The sequence below is a fragment of the Scyliorhinus canicula genome, chromosome 2, assembly GCF_902713615.1.
Source record: "Scyliorhinus canicula chromosome 2, sScyCan1.1, whole genome shotgun sequence".
Classification (NCBI taxonomy): domain Eukaryota; kingdom Metazoa; phylum Chordata; class Chondrichthyes; order Carcharhiniformes; family Scyliorhinidae; genus Scyliorhinus; species Scyliorhinus canicula.
Genome location: NC_052147.1, coordinates 64,300,639 through 64,316,010, shown reverse-complemented (window position 1 = coordinate 64,316,010; position 15,372 = coordinate 64,300,639). Strand labels below are relative to the sequence as shown.

General features: G+C 52.3%; 1 long non-coding RNA gene across 2 annotated transcripts in view; it reads right to left on the bottom strand.

Moving 5' to 3' along the window:
• LOC119954700 overlaps positions 1–15,372 on the bottom strand; it is a 68,646-nt gene that overhangs the window by 40,724 nt on the left and 12,550 nt on the right. For both annotated transcript variants that reach the window (XR_005458299.1, XR_005458301.1), the window contains exon 3: positions 13,512–13,640. This is a non-coding gene — a long non-coding RNA (uncharacterized LOC119954700). The remainder of the gene's footprint in view (positions 1–13,511; positions 13,641–15,372) is intronic.

The following is a 15,372-nucleotide window of genomic DNA, read 5'->3' as shown; positions in this document are numbered from 1 at the left end:
GCATTGTCCAGGTTCTTGCCAACGTGGCACAGACGCAGAGGGAGCTGGCCCTGTCCCAGAGGGAGATTGCGCAGTCACTGGCTGATGTGACAGAAACCCAGAATGAGGTGGCAAAGTCAAGGTGATGTGGCGCAATCCCAGATGGAGATGGTCCACTCCCTGTGTTCTGTAGCCACCTAAGATGGACACTGGGCTAACAAAATGGAGAACTGCTAAGACTGCAGGGAAAAAGCAGTTTAGCCAAGACAAGCAGTCTGCAAAGACTGATTAGCATTCTGCACGCAGCAAAACTAGTTTCTGGCCAGGTGGAAGATCTCAACCAAAGGTGTTAATAGCAAAACGCTTTGCATATTAATGAGGCAATCCAGATCTGGGCACACACAATAGCAACATTTGGTTTTGAATAGATACTTTAAGTGGAGGCCCAGACAAAACGGCACCAGAAGTATCCATCTCAAAAGACCCTAGAGACCGCCCCACACATCGAGAAGGGACCCTCAGATTGGGGAATTAGTGAGACATCGATTGAGAATTGATCCAATCAATGCATGGAAGGTAAAGCCCGCCCCGAAAAGGCACGGACATTGGGGACCACTATAAAGATAGACCCCCACACATGGTCCTGTCTGTTTTGTGCTCCGGCTTGGACTGCTGTTTTGACTTCGACCCAGATCTGCTGTTGTATCCTGACTCCGACTCCAGCTGTTGATCCTGTCTTCCATCACCAGCCGTTGAGCACCAGCCATCGTTCAGTAAGTCCCAAAACGACGCTCGCTACGTGAACTTATACAGTACTCTTCTAATAACGAACAGAAGGTGCAGCCCATAAAGGACCAAAGGCCTTGTCCCCTGACCTTGCTGGTTCCCACTTAGATAAGTATTTAGTCGTTTAATAGTAGAAATAGGTATTAGTCTTTAGCGTGTGCATGCGTATTTATTATATTTGTATAATAAATATTGATCGTTGGAACTTACTAATCGGTGTATAGTTTTATTACTTTGAACCTGACCTTGGAATATTTGTGAGGTGTTTATATACGACACCTGGCGACTTCCGAGCTGAAATTACACATACAGAGCCTAGCAGTGTTAAGCACACGGCCTTTAAACGGAGGTGTGTTAATACACTCCAATAAACGCGTATTACACTCAAGTAAAACGTGCAACGGTTCCCTGGCCGCGAATGTGCAGATCCTGGTCGAGACCAGAGTGGGCATCCAGGACTGGCAGGGCCAGATGGCGGAGCCTTAGGGAATGGCTCCGCTCACTCAAATGTCCCATGGAGTAGCTTGGGGGCACCCCAAGAGTAGAGGTGTGGAGGCGATGATGGGGCCCGTGCCGTACCTCCTGCAGGGGAGGTGTCGGAACACCGCAACACCTTGGACCGCACACCCCTCCACCCCGTCCCTGTCCCTGATGCATCTGTTGGGCAGCGGGTGGAACAGGGCAGCACCATGGCACCTGGGATACCCAAGCAACATTGGGGCCCTTCCAGGTCCAGTTGCCCCAGATGCAGAGCACCATAGCTCAATGCAGAGCAGGTTGTCATCATCCTCCATCCCATGGGGCAGACTGCTATTACCGCCAACCCAGCGCTCCACCCTGTAGTGCAGCAGGTATGTATTGATGCGACCATCAATTCACTCGGAGACACAAGTCGAAGTAAACAGTGGTTTTAATCAGCTTACAACTTTGCCTGCCTGCGACTGGTACATTGCTGAAGGCGGTCCCGCAGGTCAGCTGCTCTTATACTTCCTATAAGGGGCGGAGCCATGGGCGGAGCCCATACATGCTCCACATCTCCCAATGTGGGTGAAGCCACACAGTAGCCCATAGATGGAGCCCACAGGGTTAATGGCATGGCATAATGCAACACAGTATACTGGTGAATTACTAGTGCTTATACATTCACCACATTCACCCCTGTAAAAAAAATGAAGTCCGGAGGGGGTGACGGGTTCACAAATTCAGTCGGTCCGAAGCCCGGATTGTACGTCGCAGCCATTTCGGGTGGCTGTGGAAGTGTGTTCGGTGCGGGTCTTCGTTCCTGTGGACTGGTGTGCCGGGTGGAAGGGAGCGCAGAAACCAAATACGTGCGGGGGCGCCGGACACGGGGGGTTGGGCGGGGTATAGTGTGAGTGGTACATTAGTGGTAGTGGTGGAGGAGCCTGCGGGCGTCAGGTCTCGGAGGGAGACGGTATCCTGCCGGCCATCGGGGTGTTCGACGTATGCATAGTGTGGGTTCGAGTGCAGGAGCTGGACCCTCTCTACCAGGGGGTCGGTCTTATGGGTCCGAACGTGTTTCCGGAGGAGGACAGGACCCGGTGTCCTCAGCCAGGGCGAAAGCGTGGCCCCTGTGGTAGTTCCCCTAGAGAAGATAAACAAGCGGTCATGAGGAGTCTGGTTTGTGGTCGTGCAAAGGAGGGACCTTATAGCGTGGGGCGCATCGGGGAGGACCTCCTGCCAGTGGGAAACCGGGAGATTCCTGGACCGTAGGGTCAGTAGGACGGTCTTCCAGACCGTCGCGTTCTCCCTCTCCACCTGCCCGTTACCCCTGGGGTTGTAACTGGTAGTCTTGCTCGAGGCGATGCCCTTACTGAGCAGGTACTGACGCAGTTCATCGCTCATGAAGTTCGGGCCCCTGTCACTGTGGACATAATTGGGGAAACCAAACAGTGTGAAGACGCTGTGCAGGGCTCTAATGACGGTGGGGGTGGTCATGTCGGGGCATGGGATGGCAAACGGGAAATGGGAGAACTCCTCTATAATGTTAAGGAAATAGGTATTGCGATTATTTGAGGCGAGCAGCCCTTTGAAATCAATACTGAGGCATTCAAAGGGCCGGGATGCCTTTACCAGGCGGGCCTTATCTGGTCGATAGAAGGGCGGTTTACACTCCGCACAGATTTGACAATTCCTGGTTACAGCTTTGACCTCCTCGGTGGAGAAGGTCAGGTTGCGGGCCTTGATGTAATGGGCGAGCCGGGTGACCCCCGGGTGGCAGAGGTCGTCGTGGATAGCCTGTAGTCGGTCATCTTGCGCACCGACGCATGTGCCGTGGGATAGGGCATCTGGGGGCTCGTTGAGCTTCCCAGGACGATATACTATATTGTAATTGTAGGTGGAGAGTTCGATCCTCCACCTCAACAACTTATTATTTTTGATCTTGCCCTGCTGCGAATGATCAAACATGAAGGCAACCGATCTATGGTCGGTGATGAGGGTAAACCTCCTACCAGTGAGGTAGTGCCTCCAGTGCCGTACGGCTTCCACAATGGCTTGAGCTTCCTTTTCCACCGAGGGGTGTCGAAGTTCAGAGGTGGAGAGGGTGCGTGAAAAAAACGCTACCGGCCTGCCTGCTTGGTTCAGTGTGGCGGCGAGAACGACCTCTGAAGCGTCGCTCTCCACCTGGAAGGGGACAGACTCATCCACCGCACTCATGGTGGCTTTGGCGATGTCCGCCTTGACGCAGTTGAAGGCCCTGCGAGCCTCGGCTGACAGTGGGAAAAGGGTGGCTTCAAATAGTGGGCAGGCTTTGTCCGCATACTGGGGGACCCACTGGGCGTGATAGGAAAAAAATCCAAGGCACCTTTTGAGAGCCTTGGGACAGTGAGGGAGGGGGAGTTGTAGGAGGTGGCGCATACGGTCAGGGTCAGGCCCCAGGAACCCGTTTTCCACAACATTGCCGAGGATGGCTAGCCTGGTCGTGCGGAAAACGAATTTCTCCTTATTGTACGTGAGGTTAGGTTTTTGGGCGGTTTGGAGAAATCGGTGGAGGTTGGCGTCGTGGTCCTGCTGATCATGGCCGCAGATGGTGACGTTGTCCAAGTACGGAAACGTGGCCTGCAGCCCGCACTGGTCCACCATTCGGTCCATTGCTCGTTGGAACACCAAAACCCCGTTCGTGACGCCAAAGGGAACCCAGAGGAAATGAAAGAATCGACCGTCTGCCTCAAACGCCGTGTAGTGGCGGTCCTCTGGGCGGATTGGGAGCTGGTGGTATGCAGACGTCAGATCCACCGTGGAGAACACACGGTAGTGCGCGATCTGGTTCACCATGTCTGCAATCAGGGAAGGGGGTACGCATCAAGGTGCATAAACCGGTTAATGGTCTGGCTGTAATCAACCACCATCCGGAACTTTTCCCCGGTCTTGACGACAACCTCCTGAGCTCTCCAGGGGCTATTGCTGGCTTCTATGACTCCTTTCCGCAAGAGACGCTGAACCTCGGACCTAATAAATGCCCTGTCCTGCAGACTGTACCTCCTGCTCAAGTGGCTACTGGCTTGCAGTCAGCGGTGAGGTTAGCGAAGAGGGGAGGGGGATCGATTTTTAGTGTTGCGAGGCTGCATATAGTGAGCGGGGGCAGGAGTTCGCCAAAACTAAGAGTTAGGCTCCTGAGATTGCACTGAAAATCGAGTCCTAAGAGGAGAGGAGCGCAGAGGTCTGGGAGCATGTACAATTGAAAATTGGTATACTCAACGCCCTGTATCGTTAAGGTTGCAGTAGTGCGCCCTTGGATTTGTACTGAGTGCGACCCAGAGGTGAGGGAGATTGTTTGTTGCGTCGGAATATCGGGAGCGAACAGCATCTTACCAGATCAGGGTAGAGAAAGCTCTCGGTACTCCCGGAGTCGAACAGGCAAGGTATCTCCTATCCGTTAACCCGGACGGCCATCATGGAGCTCTTGATGTGCTTGGGTCACGACTGGTCCAAGGTGACTGCACTGGATTGGGGATAGTCGTCGGCGTCGTCGGCGGTGCTGGGGCGGCCCCGCGATGACTGTCCGTGCAGATCGTATGCGTCGAGCGGCGTAGCGGGTGATGACCAAGATGGCGGCCCCCATGGATCGCACGTGGCTGGCCGCGTGGGGGAGGATTGCCAAGATGGCGGCCCCCGTGAGTTGCACGCGTTGTGTGGAGTCGGGGTCGGCAGACATGCTGCCACATTACGGGGTATGCGGGCATGAGAGTCGGTGAATCGAGTTTTTGCGTTCGGGTTTGAGTGTTTAGGCTTGGCCAGGCAGACCTTTGCGAAGTGTCCTTTTCGGCCGCAGCTGCTGCAGTTCGCTTTGCGGGCCGGGCATTGTTGTCGGGGTTGTTGGGGCTGGCCGCAAAAATGGCAGGATAGCCCCCCCGTGGTGGGGGGCGGCCGCGCGGCGCAGGCCTGGGGTAGTCTCTGGTCGGGGGCCCACGAGGGGGTCGCGTGATCGGCCGGGAACGCAGTGAGACTCTGAAAGGCGACCTCCAGCGAGGCCGCCAGTTTTCCCGTGTCCTCCAGGCCCTGGGCCCCTTTTTCATGCAGGAGCTGCCTCACATAGTTCGATCGGACCCCCGCAACGTAAACATCTCGCACGGCGAGTTCCATGCGCTGAGTGGCTGTAAGGGCCTGATAGTTACAGTCGCGCGCGAGGGCTTTGGGGTCGCTCAGATAGTCATCTAGCGACTCCCTGGGGCGCTGGCGGCGAGTAGCGAAGATATGGCGCGTGTAACTTCATTCACGGGCCGCACGTAGATGCGTTTGAGTGTCGCGAGGGCCTCAGTATAGGAGGTGGCTTCGTCGAGTTGGGCAGAAATGCGATGGCTCACCCGTGCGTGGAGGAGACTCGGCCAGGTAGGCCTTGAAACACCGAAGCCAATGTGAAAAAATGTATTTTCCCTCTGCGGCCTGTGGATCGAGTTCAAGTCTGTCAGGTTTGAGGGCTGACTCCACAGTAGTTCTCTAAGCTGATTAAATTGATGCGACCATCAATTCACTCGGAGACTCAAGTCGAAGTAAACAGTGGTTTTAATCAGCTTACAACTTTGCCTGCCTGCGACTGGCGGTCCCGCAGGTCAGCTGTTCTTATACTTCTTATGAGGGGCGGAGCCATGGGCGGAGTCCGTACATGCTCCACATCTCCCCTTGTGGGTGAAGCCGCACAGTGGCCATAGATGGAGCCCACAGGGTTAATGGCATGGCATAATGCAACACAGTATACTGGTGAATTACTAGTGCTTATACATTCACCACATGTATCACAGAGGGATTTGCAGACAGGGGGAGGGGGGTGCCCGAGGGGGAAGTGAAGGGGTGCGGGGGTGGGATGCGGCATCCTTGCCCCTGCCTGGTGCCCCCCCGGATGGTGAACCTGGAACTGATCAGAGTGTCCCTTGCGCATTGGCCCTGGCGCACACGTCGTGCGGCCTCCCATGCCTGCTTGAGCTCCATGTCCTGTCCATCCTCATCCTCCCCCGCATCCTCCTTATCAGACGAGGCCTGGTGTTGCTCTTCCTCAAGCACATCGCCCCTCTGCTGCGCAATGTTGTGGAGGGCGCAGCCAGCCGCCACGATGTGAGTGACCCTCTCAGCATCATAGTGGAGGGCACCTCCAGAGCGGTCCAGGCATCTGAACTGCATCTTCTGGAGGCCGAAGCACGGCTCGATCACGGACCTGGTCGCTGTATGGGCGTCGTTGTAGCGTGTCTCCGCGGGTCAGTCTGTGGCTACCGGGTTGGTCTCAGCAGCCACAACCATAGTGGATAATCCCTGCCACCCAGGAGCCAACCCCCCTGCCGGGGGAGAGCATCTTGAGCATGTCAGGAATCGTCAAGTGTGCCAGGATGAAGACGTCGTGCACATTGACCACGTATCGGGCGCAGAGGTGAATGATGAGCAGCTGATGGTCACATATCAGCTGCACATTCATCGAATGGAACCCCTTCGGATTGGTGTAGAGCTACCTGTCATCAACAGGTGTTTGTAGGGGGGCATGCATCCCGTTGATCATCCCCTGGACTCGGGGCATGTAGACGATGGCGGTGAACCCCGCTGCCCAGGCATTCTGGTGGGCTCGGTCCACATTGGTTTGGAAGTATTGAGCTGCCTGGGCATATAGGGCGCAGATGCACCTATGCATCGAGGTCTGTGAGATCCCAGACAGGTCCTGACTCGGTGCCTGGAAGGAGCCCGTCACATAAAAGTTCAGGAAACCTGTCACCTTGATGGCCACCGGGAACGGGTGTCCTCCCTCTTACCCCCACGCTGCCAGGTGTGCCATGACCTGGCAGATATGTCGCACTGCCTCTCTGCTGAGCCAGAATCTTTGATGGCATGCCTGGTCCAGCAGGTCCTCGATTGAGTATCACTCTGCAGAATCAGGGGCCAAGGTGGGTGGTGAGTGGGTGTGCAACAAGATGACTGCCTTGCAGGCCGTGGTAATGGTGGTGTGGGACTGGACATTGCCACAGTCCCATGGGGCGTCATCCTGGCCACACGGCCCATTCCCCCATTAATCCCCACTCCACAAGCTCTGGGAAGCCCCCTCCACCTCAGCCAATCGGCCAGTGTCGGGCCTGGCAACCCACGGTTACTCGTCTCTGCGTCTTACCCCCTCTCTCTCTCCCTCATCAGCCATAACGCCAGTTTCCCGATTTTTTAAAGCACAAGTGAACCGTGTCGTCGGGAACTCGGCCCATCGGAGGAGAATCACGGATGCCCAGGAGAATACTGGGTCAGGCACGCTAATGAAATGCAAAGGGTGTTTACTGTACAAGCGTTCCGGTACGCATCGACGCCAATGCCGAGGTGACGGAGAATTGCGATTTGGCGTCAAATCGGCACCCGCCGCAATTTTGGCGTCGGAACCTATACTTTGCCTAATTGCGTTTCCTGATTCCGGTGTCGGCCAACAGAGAATCCCGCCCATGGCGTGTTTTCCCGCTGGCCTCCACAGTGGGGAACACTCCACATTCCCATCCCCACCATGAGCCATAGTCCCCAGATGGGACATTTCCACCCAAAGTTTAATAGTGTGTAAACTGCCAGGACATAGGAGCACTCTAATCTTCATATCAATGCTGATGTGAGCACTGTAATATGTATGTAAAATGTCTCCATTCACTACAAACTATACCCAAAGGCTTTTTCTTTTTTAAAAAACACACAATCTTACTATTAACCTAACCTCCAATGAGTTTTACTTTAATCGCAGAATAAACCAGTTTATTTTACCCAGACAAGATTTTAGGCTATTCTGTCTGATAACTGGTCCAATCCAGTTGTGTCCTGAATATGTGTGGTGACCTCTTGAACTCCAGCAGCAACACAGAAAGTGATGATGCAAAGCCAGTCTGTCCACTATAATCCACATTTATTCAAGCATCATTAAAGCTTCTGTTCATTTACTCAAGCATTGCTTTTTGAAGAAAAAATTGTCAGTTTCCTAGCAACAAAGTAGGTTAAAAACTGCACATTGTTATTGTTGATATGAGCCAAGGATTAGTTGAAGGGATGACATAAATGATTCCCTTAACATGTATAGGCATATTCATTTGCACAGTCCACAAGTATTGGTTAAAATTGTCATCCATCGTATTCCTTGCTCTTGCTGTGTGAATATATGTGGCTCGTAATGAAGGAAATCTTGCACCCTTTCCTGGTGCAGCCTAATTGTGATTCCAGACCCATGGTAATGTGGTTGACTCTTAACTGTCCTCTGTAATGGCCCAGCAAGCCACTCAGTTATGCCAAACTAAAAGTCGAACAGGAATAAAACCAGGCAAGCAATATGGCATTGACTTAGGCATTGAAACCGACCATGGCAGACCCAACCCTGCCAACCTGACAAAGTACTCCTGGGGCTTGTGCCAAAATTGGGAGAGCTCTCGCTCTAATGATGCTTGAGCAAATGTGGATGATAGTCAAGCAACAGAATCACATCTTACTCTCCGGCCACATAGCGCCCGAGACAAATCGTGCTATGTCGGATGAATTCTGGAACATACAGGATTTGCACCAGACGCCAGACACTTTCTCATGCTCCCAGCCCGCTCCAGCTGAGTGATCTGTTCCCTCAGTTAAATTTGCAGGAACTGTTTAAAGCCAATACTCCCGCCTGCTGCAATTCTCCCACTCACCGGCGCAGTATTTTCCGATCGGCGACGCCAAAATCGCATTCGGCGATCGGCCAGAGAATGCGTTTTTATGCGGGATTCGGGGGCGGCGCCGTTTTTCTGATGCTCCGCCCCCTCAAAAACGTTGTACTCGTGGAGTGCGCCGCACGCCGTCGGGACGGCCTCAGGACTTCAGTGGAGGCCCTCCCCCGATGCTCCTCCCCCAATGGTCCGAGTGCCCGACAGCGTGGAGCATGTGTCCTCTCAACTTTCAGGGACCTCGTGTGGCGGCTGCGGACTGTCTCCTGCGCTGCCACAGTCGGGAGGGGGGGGGCTGGCATGGGGGGGCTTCTGTGGGGGTTGGGGGGGCGGTCCAGGGGTGATAGGGGGTGAGAGGAGTTGCGGGGGGCAATGCTTGGCAGGCTGGGTCCGCGCACGGCCGGCGCCATGTTGTACGGCACGGCTGCCACAGGCCACCACCGTGCACATGCACGGCCACAGATCTGGCCATTCTGCATCCATATTGGCAGGTAAGGGCTTTATATGGTGCGGCTGCCAGCCCCCCACCAGTCGGAGCATCGGTGCGGGGGTGGTGCCAAGGTTTTGGTCGTATGACCAGACGCATCCTCCGGACAAAGCCGCAGAATCGGAGAATCCAGCCCAATGCACTTGCCAGGGGGCTCGGAGGCCATCATAGCCATCAGGTGATCAGGGATGTGTCAGTTCCCCTTGGCACCCTGGCAATCCCAATCTGCTGCTGTCAGGTTAGCACTGCCAATGGGTGGGGCTTGAGGGGGCATGGCCTGAAGGATCAGGGTCTGGGGTGGGCATGAAGGGGACAGAGCCTGGAGGAGGCAGAGCCTAAATAGGGCATAAAGGGGGTCATTTGGCGACTCCATGGTGGGGTGTCGCTCACCTGTTTGGGGGGGGGGGGTGGGGGGAGTGCTGGTACTGACAGTTTGTGAGGGGTGGCTGATTCCAGCAATTTGGGGGCAGCACCTGTTGCCGGCGAGAAGGGATAGGTGTCTTTGCCGGTGAGAAGTGGGAGGGGTCGGAGTGTTAGTCTGAGACTAACCCCATTGCCAGGCCAGCCAGTGTCCTCAGGTCCTGCACACCTCATTCAGGGCGCATTTCACCCCGACCTCCCAAAAACGTTTCTCGGTGTGACCTGGATCGCGCCCAACCTTCCAACGGGAATGGTATCTCGTTTCCCGCCAAAGACCCAAGAGTTTTGGGAGAATTGCGCCAATGTCTCTCTCACCACCTTCACCATCCCTGGGTATGTTTTGTCCCTCTGGCAGAACAGACACAGCAACATTTGTGGCACAGATGGATCGGGAGTAGGACATGACATCAGGTCCGCCATGGGGAAGGACACCTTGTGATTACTGCATACTGCCCTCCCTCAGGAGATGAATCAATTCATATTGAACATCACTTTGAAGTATTGAGGGTGCCAAGGTACAGATGTACTCTGGATGTTTAGCCCATTACTGATTGAGCTGACTGAGTCTTGAAGGACATTTGTGCCAGACTGGGCCTGCAACAAGTAAGGGAACCAGCAAGAGGGAAAAATGTACCAGCCCTTGTCCTTACAATTCATGCCACACAAGTGCCAGGCAATAACCATCTCCAACAAGAGAAAATCTAACCATCTCTCGTTGACATTCAAAGGCATTACCATTGCTGAATTCCCTCACTATCAACATCCGCCAGAAACTGAGCTGGACCAGCCATATAAAAAATATGGCGCGAAGAGCAGATCAGAGAGTGGAGATTAACTCACCTGCTAACTCCCTAAAGCCTATCCACAACCTACAAGGCACAAGTCAGACTTCCCATTTGCCTTGATGAGTTCAGCTCCAACAGCACTCCAGAATCTTGACACCATCTTGCAGTCTGCTTGATCGGCATCCCAGCCAGAAACTTAAACATTCACTCCCTCCACCATTGATGCACAGTTGCGACAGTGTGTACAATATGCAAGATAGACTGCAGTAACTCATCAAGCATCCTTTGACAGCACCTTCCAAACCTTCAACTTCTACCACCTGGAAGGATAAGGGCAGCAGAAGCATGGGAATACCACCACCTACAAGTTCCCCTCAAAGCCTAGAGTTCTATGGTATAATGGTGAGCACTCTGGACTAAATCGCTGGCTTTGACAGCAGACCAAGGCAGGCCAGCAGCACGGTTCAATTCCCGTACCAGCCTCCCCGAACAGGCGCCGGAATGTGGCGACTAGGGGCTTTTCACAGTAATTTAATTTGGAGCCTACTCGTGACAATAAGCCATTTTCATTTCATTTCAAACCACACACTATTCTAACTTGGCACTACCCCACTGTTCCTTCACTGTTGCTGGTTCAAAATCCTGAAGCTCCTTTCCTAACAGCACTGTAGGTGTATCTGCACCAGATGGAGTGCAGAAGTTCAAGAAGATGGTTCACCACCGCCTTCTCAAGGGCAGTTAACGATGGGCTACAAAATGCTGGCCGTACCATTGACAACCGCACCCAGAAAAGAATTAAAAACAACTTATATTTGAGACCCTCATTGCATTGCTATTCTCAGACACTGAGGAGCATGAAACATAGCCCATCTCTGGCTTCCGGGGATTCCAGGTGCTTGGTTATAATGAGAAGAAATTGAGGCTGGACTGGAACATCTCCTCTGCTGTCATTAACAACACACTGTCAGGTCTTTGACTCCTGTAGGCACAAACCCTTGTTGTTCCAAATACTTGGAAAAGTTCTAGAAATCCCATGGCATCACAAAGCGGACTGGATCCCTGTCCATTTTTCCTCTCTGGAGCTCCAGGCAAATAAGGGTTCCCAGTCACTATGAAGAGGAATTGAATGGTGGCTAGAGAGAATGTGCAGGAGTGTTCACACACCCAACACAGTTAAATATGCTTCCAAATGCTTAAGAGGCTCAGGGAACTGCCTCAGTGTGGTGAACCATTGTGTACACCTGTATTAGGGGATGTAAGGTAGGACCTGTACTACAGGTTCGCCGGTAGCCACTGCCGGCTGGCTCCGCCCACTAGGAGCTGTATCAATATGCGTGTCCTCCATTGATCTGCCATTTCGCCAGCTGCAGCAGGAGGCCACGCATCTGACTGCAATAAAGCCACAGTTGTACCCAATCTGAGTCTTTGTGCAATTGATCGTGCATCACTTAGCACCTTTACAATTGGAGTGGAGTTTCAGGCAGCATCTACATGCAATCATAAAATCCCTACATTGCAGAAGGAGGCCATTCGGCCCATCAAGTCTGCACCAACTCTTTTGAAAGAGCATCCTACCCAGGTCCACTCACCCATCCACCTTGCCCTATCCCCGTAACCTCATAACCTAACCTAAGGGGTAATTTAGCATGACCAACCCGCCTAACCTGCACGTCTTTGGACTGTGGGAGGAAACCAGAGCACTCAGAGGAAACTCACGGGGAGAATGTACTACCTCCACACAGACAGTCGCCAGAGGCCGGAATTGAACCTGGGTCTCTGGCGCTGTGAGGCAGCAATGCTAACCACTGTGCCACCGTGCCTCCCTAAACATCAAGGCCAGTAACATCCGATGGAGTGGCAATTGAGTTGACTTTCCCTCCGCTCCTAGTTTCATACCTTAAAATGAAGCCACTCCGGGCACAGTGGTTACCACAGCTGCCTCAGCGCCAAGGTCCCAGGTTCGATCCCGGCTCTGGGTCACTGTCCGTGTGGAGTTTGCACATTCTCCCCGTGTTTGTGTGGATTTCGCCCCCACAACCCAAAGATGTGCAGGCTAGGTGAATGGGCCATGCTAAATTGCCCCTTAATTCGAAAAAATGAATTGGATTCTCTGAATTTATTTTTTAAAATGAAGCCACTCCTACCTCACCCGACCTTCCAACTCAGGCTGGGCGGGATTACTCCACAGAGCAAGTTCCTGAGGCCCACACAAGGGCAGCCATGTCAAAAGAAAGAAAACCACACCCCATTTTTACAGCACTTGCTGCCATAAACCAGGTAAGTTTAAAGGTCCAGCCACTTTGGCATGCCAAGCAGAAGTTAAGTGAACAAGAATTTGGTTGGGGGGAGGGGGAATCAGGCCGGGAGGGGTGGTCATGTCAGGTCAAGTTGGGTTAGGTCAGACCAGGCCTGTGGAGGTGGATCAGATCAGGCCCCGGTAGGGCAGGTTTGAATCATGGGGGATCGTGGCAGACGAGGTCAGGCCAGCGCGTGGATATTGCGTTGGGTTGCAGTTGTTGGGGGTTGGTGGTGGTGGTGGTGGTGGGGGGGGGGGGGGGGGGGGGGGGGCGCTCTGGTAGGGGGAGCCCTGTGGGTAGTCAGTGTTAGTCAGGGGGTGCAGTAGTGGGGGTATGGAAGCTCCATAGCAGGTTGGGGGTGGGAGGGTGCAGTACTGAGTGGGAGGCGTCCCATAGGGGTTTGTGGTGATTCAGTGCACTAGTTACCCAAAAGCTAAAAGTGGTTTTAATTCTCCTAATATCTTCTGGGTAACTATTACTGTAACACAGTCAGAACGATTATGAAGTCTGCGATTTGAATCGAATGTTCGAATGCTTCCTCGTGCAAGACAGTTGCCCAAAGGAAGTTTGAAACACCCGGGCAATTGCTGTGGAATTGTGCAATCCTTACCTGGGAACTTCCGGTGGGAGGGGTGGGTGCTGGTTCTCAAGTGCATCTTAGGTGTTTAACGGTATCCCCCAGGTACACAGCCCCGCAGCTCAGTCGGCCAGCGTTATCAGACTCTTTCAGCTTCCCTGGCTTCATTCAATCATAGAAAAATTCAATCAAGGTTAGATTCCAGTAAACTGCAATCTTAGCCAATTTGACACTACACTTTCAATGTAAACACATCCTTAAACTTGTAAATCAATGTGAAAATGCTTGACCACAAAACCTTATTCCATCTCTACAATGACGAGGATATAATGTTTGGCTGTGTGTACAGCACTGAAGGTGGGGAAGAAAAGAAGGAAAACCAGGTTAAAAAGAAATTTTAGAAGTGGATATAGAACAGGGTTAGCGTGTACAGTTTTCTAGTTGAGATATTCTAGTGGACTGCTGGATTCAGGTAAGATTGCACACACACGCGCACGTTTCAGCATTACAAAAATAGATAACGAGAATTTGGAAAACTCACTAATTGTCCCCAGCTGACAACCTTAAACTGTACGAAGGTTACTTTTTAAGTGAGCAACTTCTGCCAACTTGCGAAAACAAAACCCAATTTATGTCACCACAGTACATCAAGAACGTTGGTTCAGGCTGGTTGTATCAGCAGAATTCTTTGCTCATCTTCCCAGGCTGTAAAGTGAAGGTCAATAACCCTTCATTATCCCACTCTAATTCTGACTAGGGGTCACAGTGCTTCCCGTCAACATACTGGCTCCACGCAGTCCGGTCTCTATTGCTGTAGCATCAACAAAACTGGCTGCTCACTTGAAAGAGTATTTAGCATGTTCATGGGAATGACTCCAAATTACAGCAAATTATCATGGCACTTAGGTGAATGACCAGGAAACCAATTGCAAGTGATCTCCTTGGTTTTGAGCAACAAGTGGGCCTACCCCTCCTAATGCCACCTTGCTACAATTGTATTCCCAAAAATAGAAGTTTAGATAATCTACTCACACTTAATTGATGGATTTTGTAAAACAGGCAGCTTGCAAATGAACACTGGCTGCCTGTCAACCAGTAAACTCTGCTCAGTGAAGGGTACATTTTTAATTCTGAAATGTGAAACGCGTACGCTGTGATGTTAACAAGGGACTGTAAAGTGTTTGCCAGCTCTTGATCTGCATCCACCAGTGCAGCTCCTGTTCGTGTGGGAGAAGGTAGCTCATTGAGAAACAAGCTTAGAGATGACAAGGTGCAAGCAGGGGTACAAATGCTTTTGAACTGAATACCTTGGTTAAAAATCCGATTGAACCATTTAGCAAACATAGAAACATCAGAAAAGGAGTAATTCAAACTAAACAAATGTGAGCACAGTAAGAAGTCTTACACCACCAGGTTAAAGTCCAACAGGTTTGTTTCAAACACGAGCTTTCGGAGCACTGCTCCTTCCTCAGGTGAATGGAAGGAGCAGTGCTCCGAAAGCTCGTGTTTGAAACAAACCTGTTGGACTTTAATCTGGTGTTGTAAGACTTCTTACTGTGCTCACCCCAGTCCAACGCCGGCATCTCCACATCTTAAAGAAATGTGGAGTGTGCACCATTTACTATGAAATCACTGATATATCAAGCATAATCCAAAACTTGAGATGGCTTTATTTTACCTGTGGGGTGTTTGCCATTTTGCAGTCAATCAAGGGACAGATACAGATCGTTCATAGTATGGATTGGGCGGCACGGTGGTGCAGTGGTTAGTACTGCTACCTCATGGCGCTAGTGACCCAGGTTTGATCCCGGTCCCAGGTCACTGGCCATGTGGAGTTTGCACATTCCCCCCGTGTCTGGCTGGATCTCACCCCCATAACCCAAAGTTGTGCAGG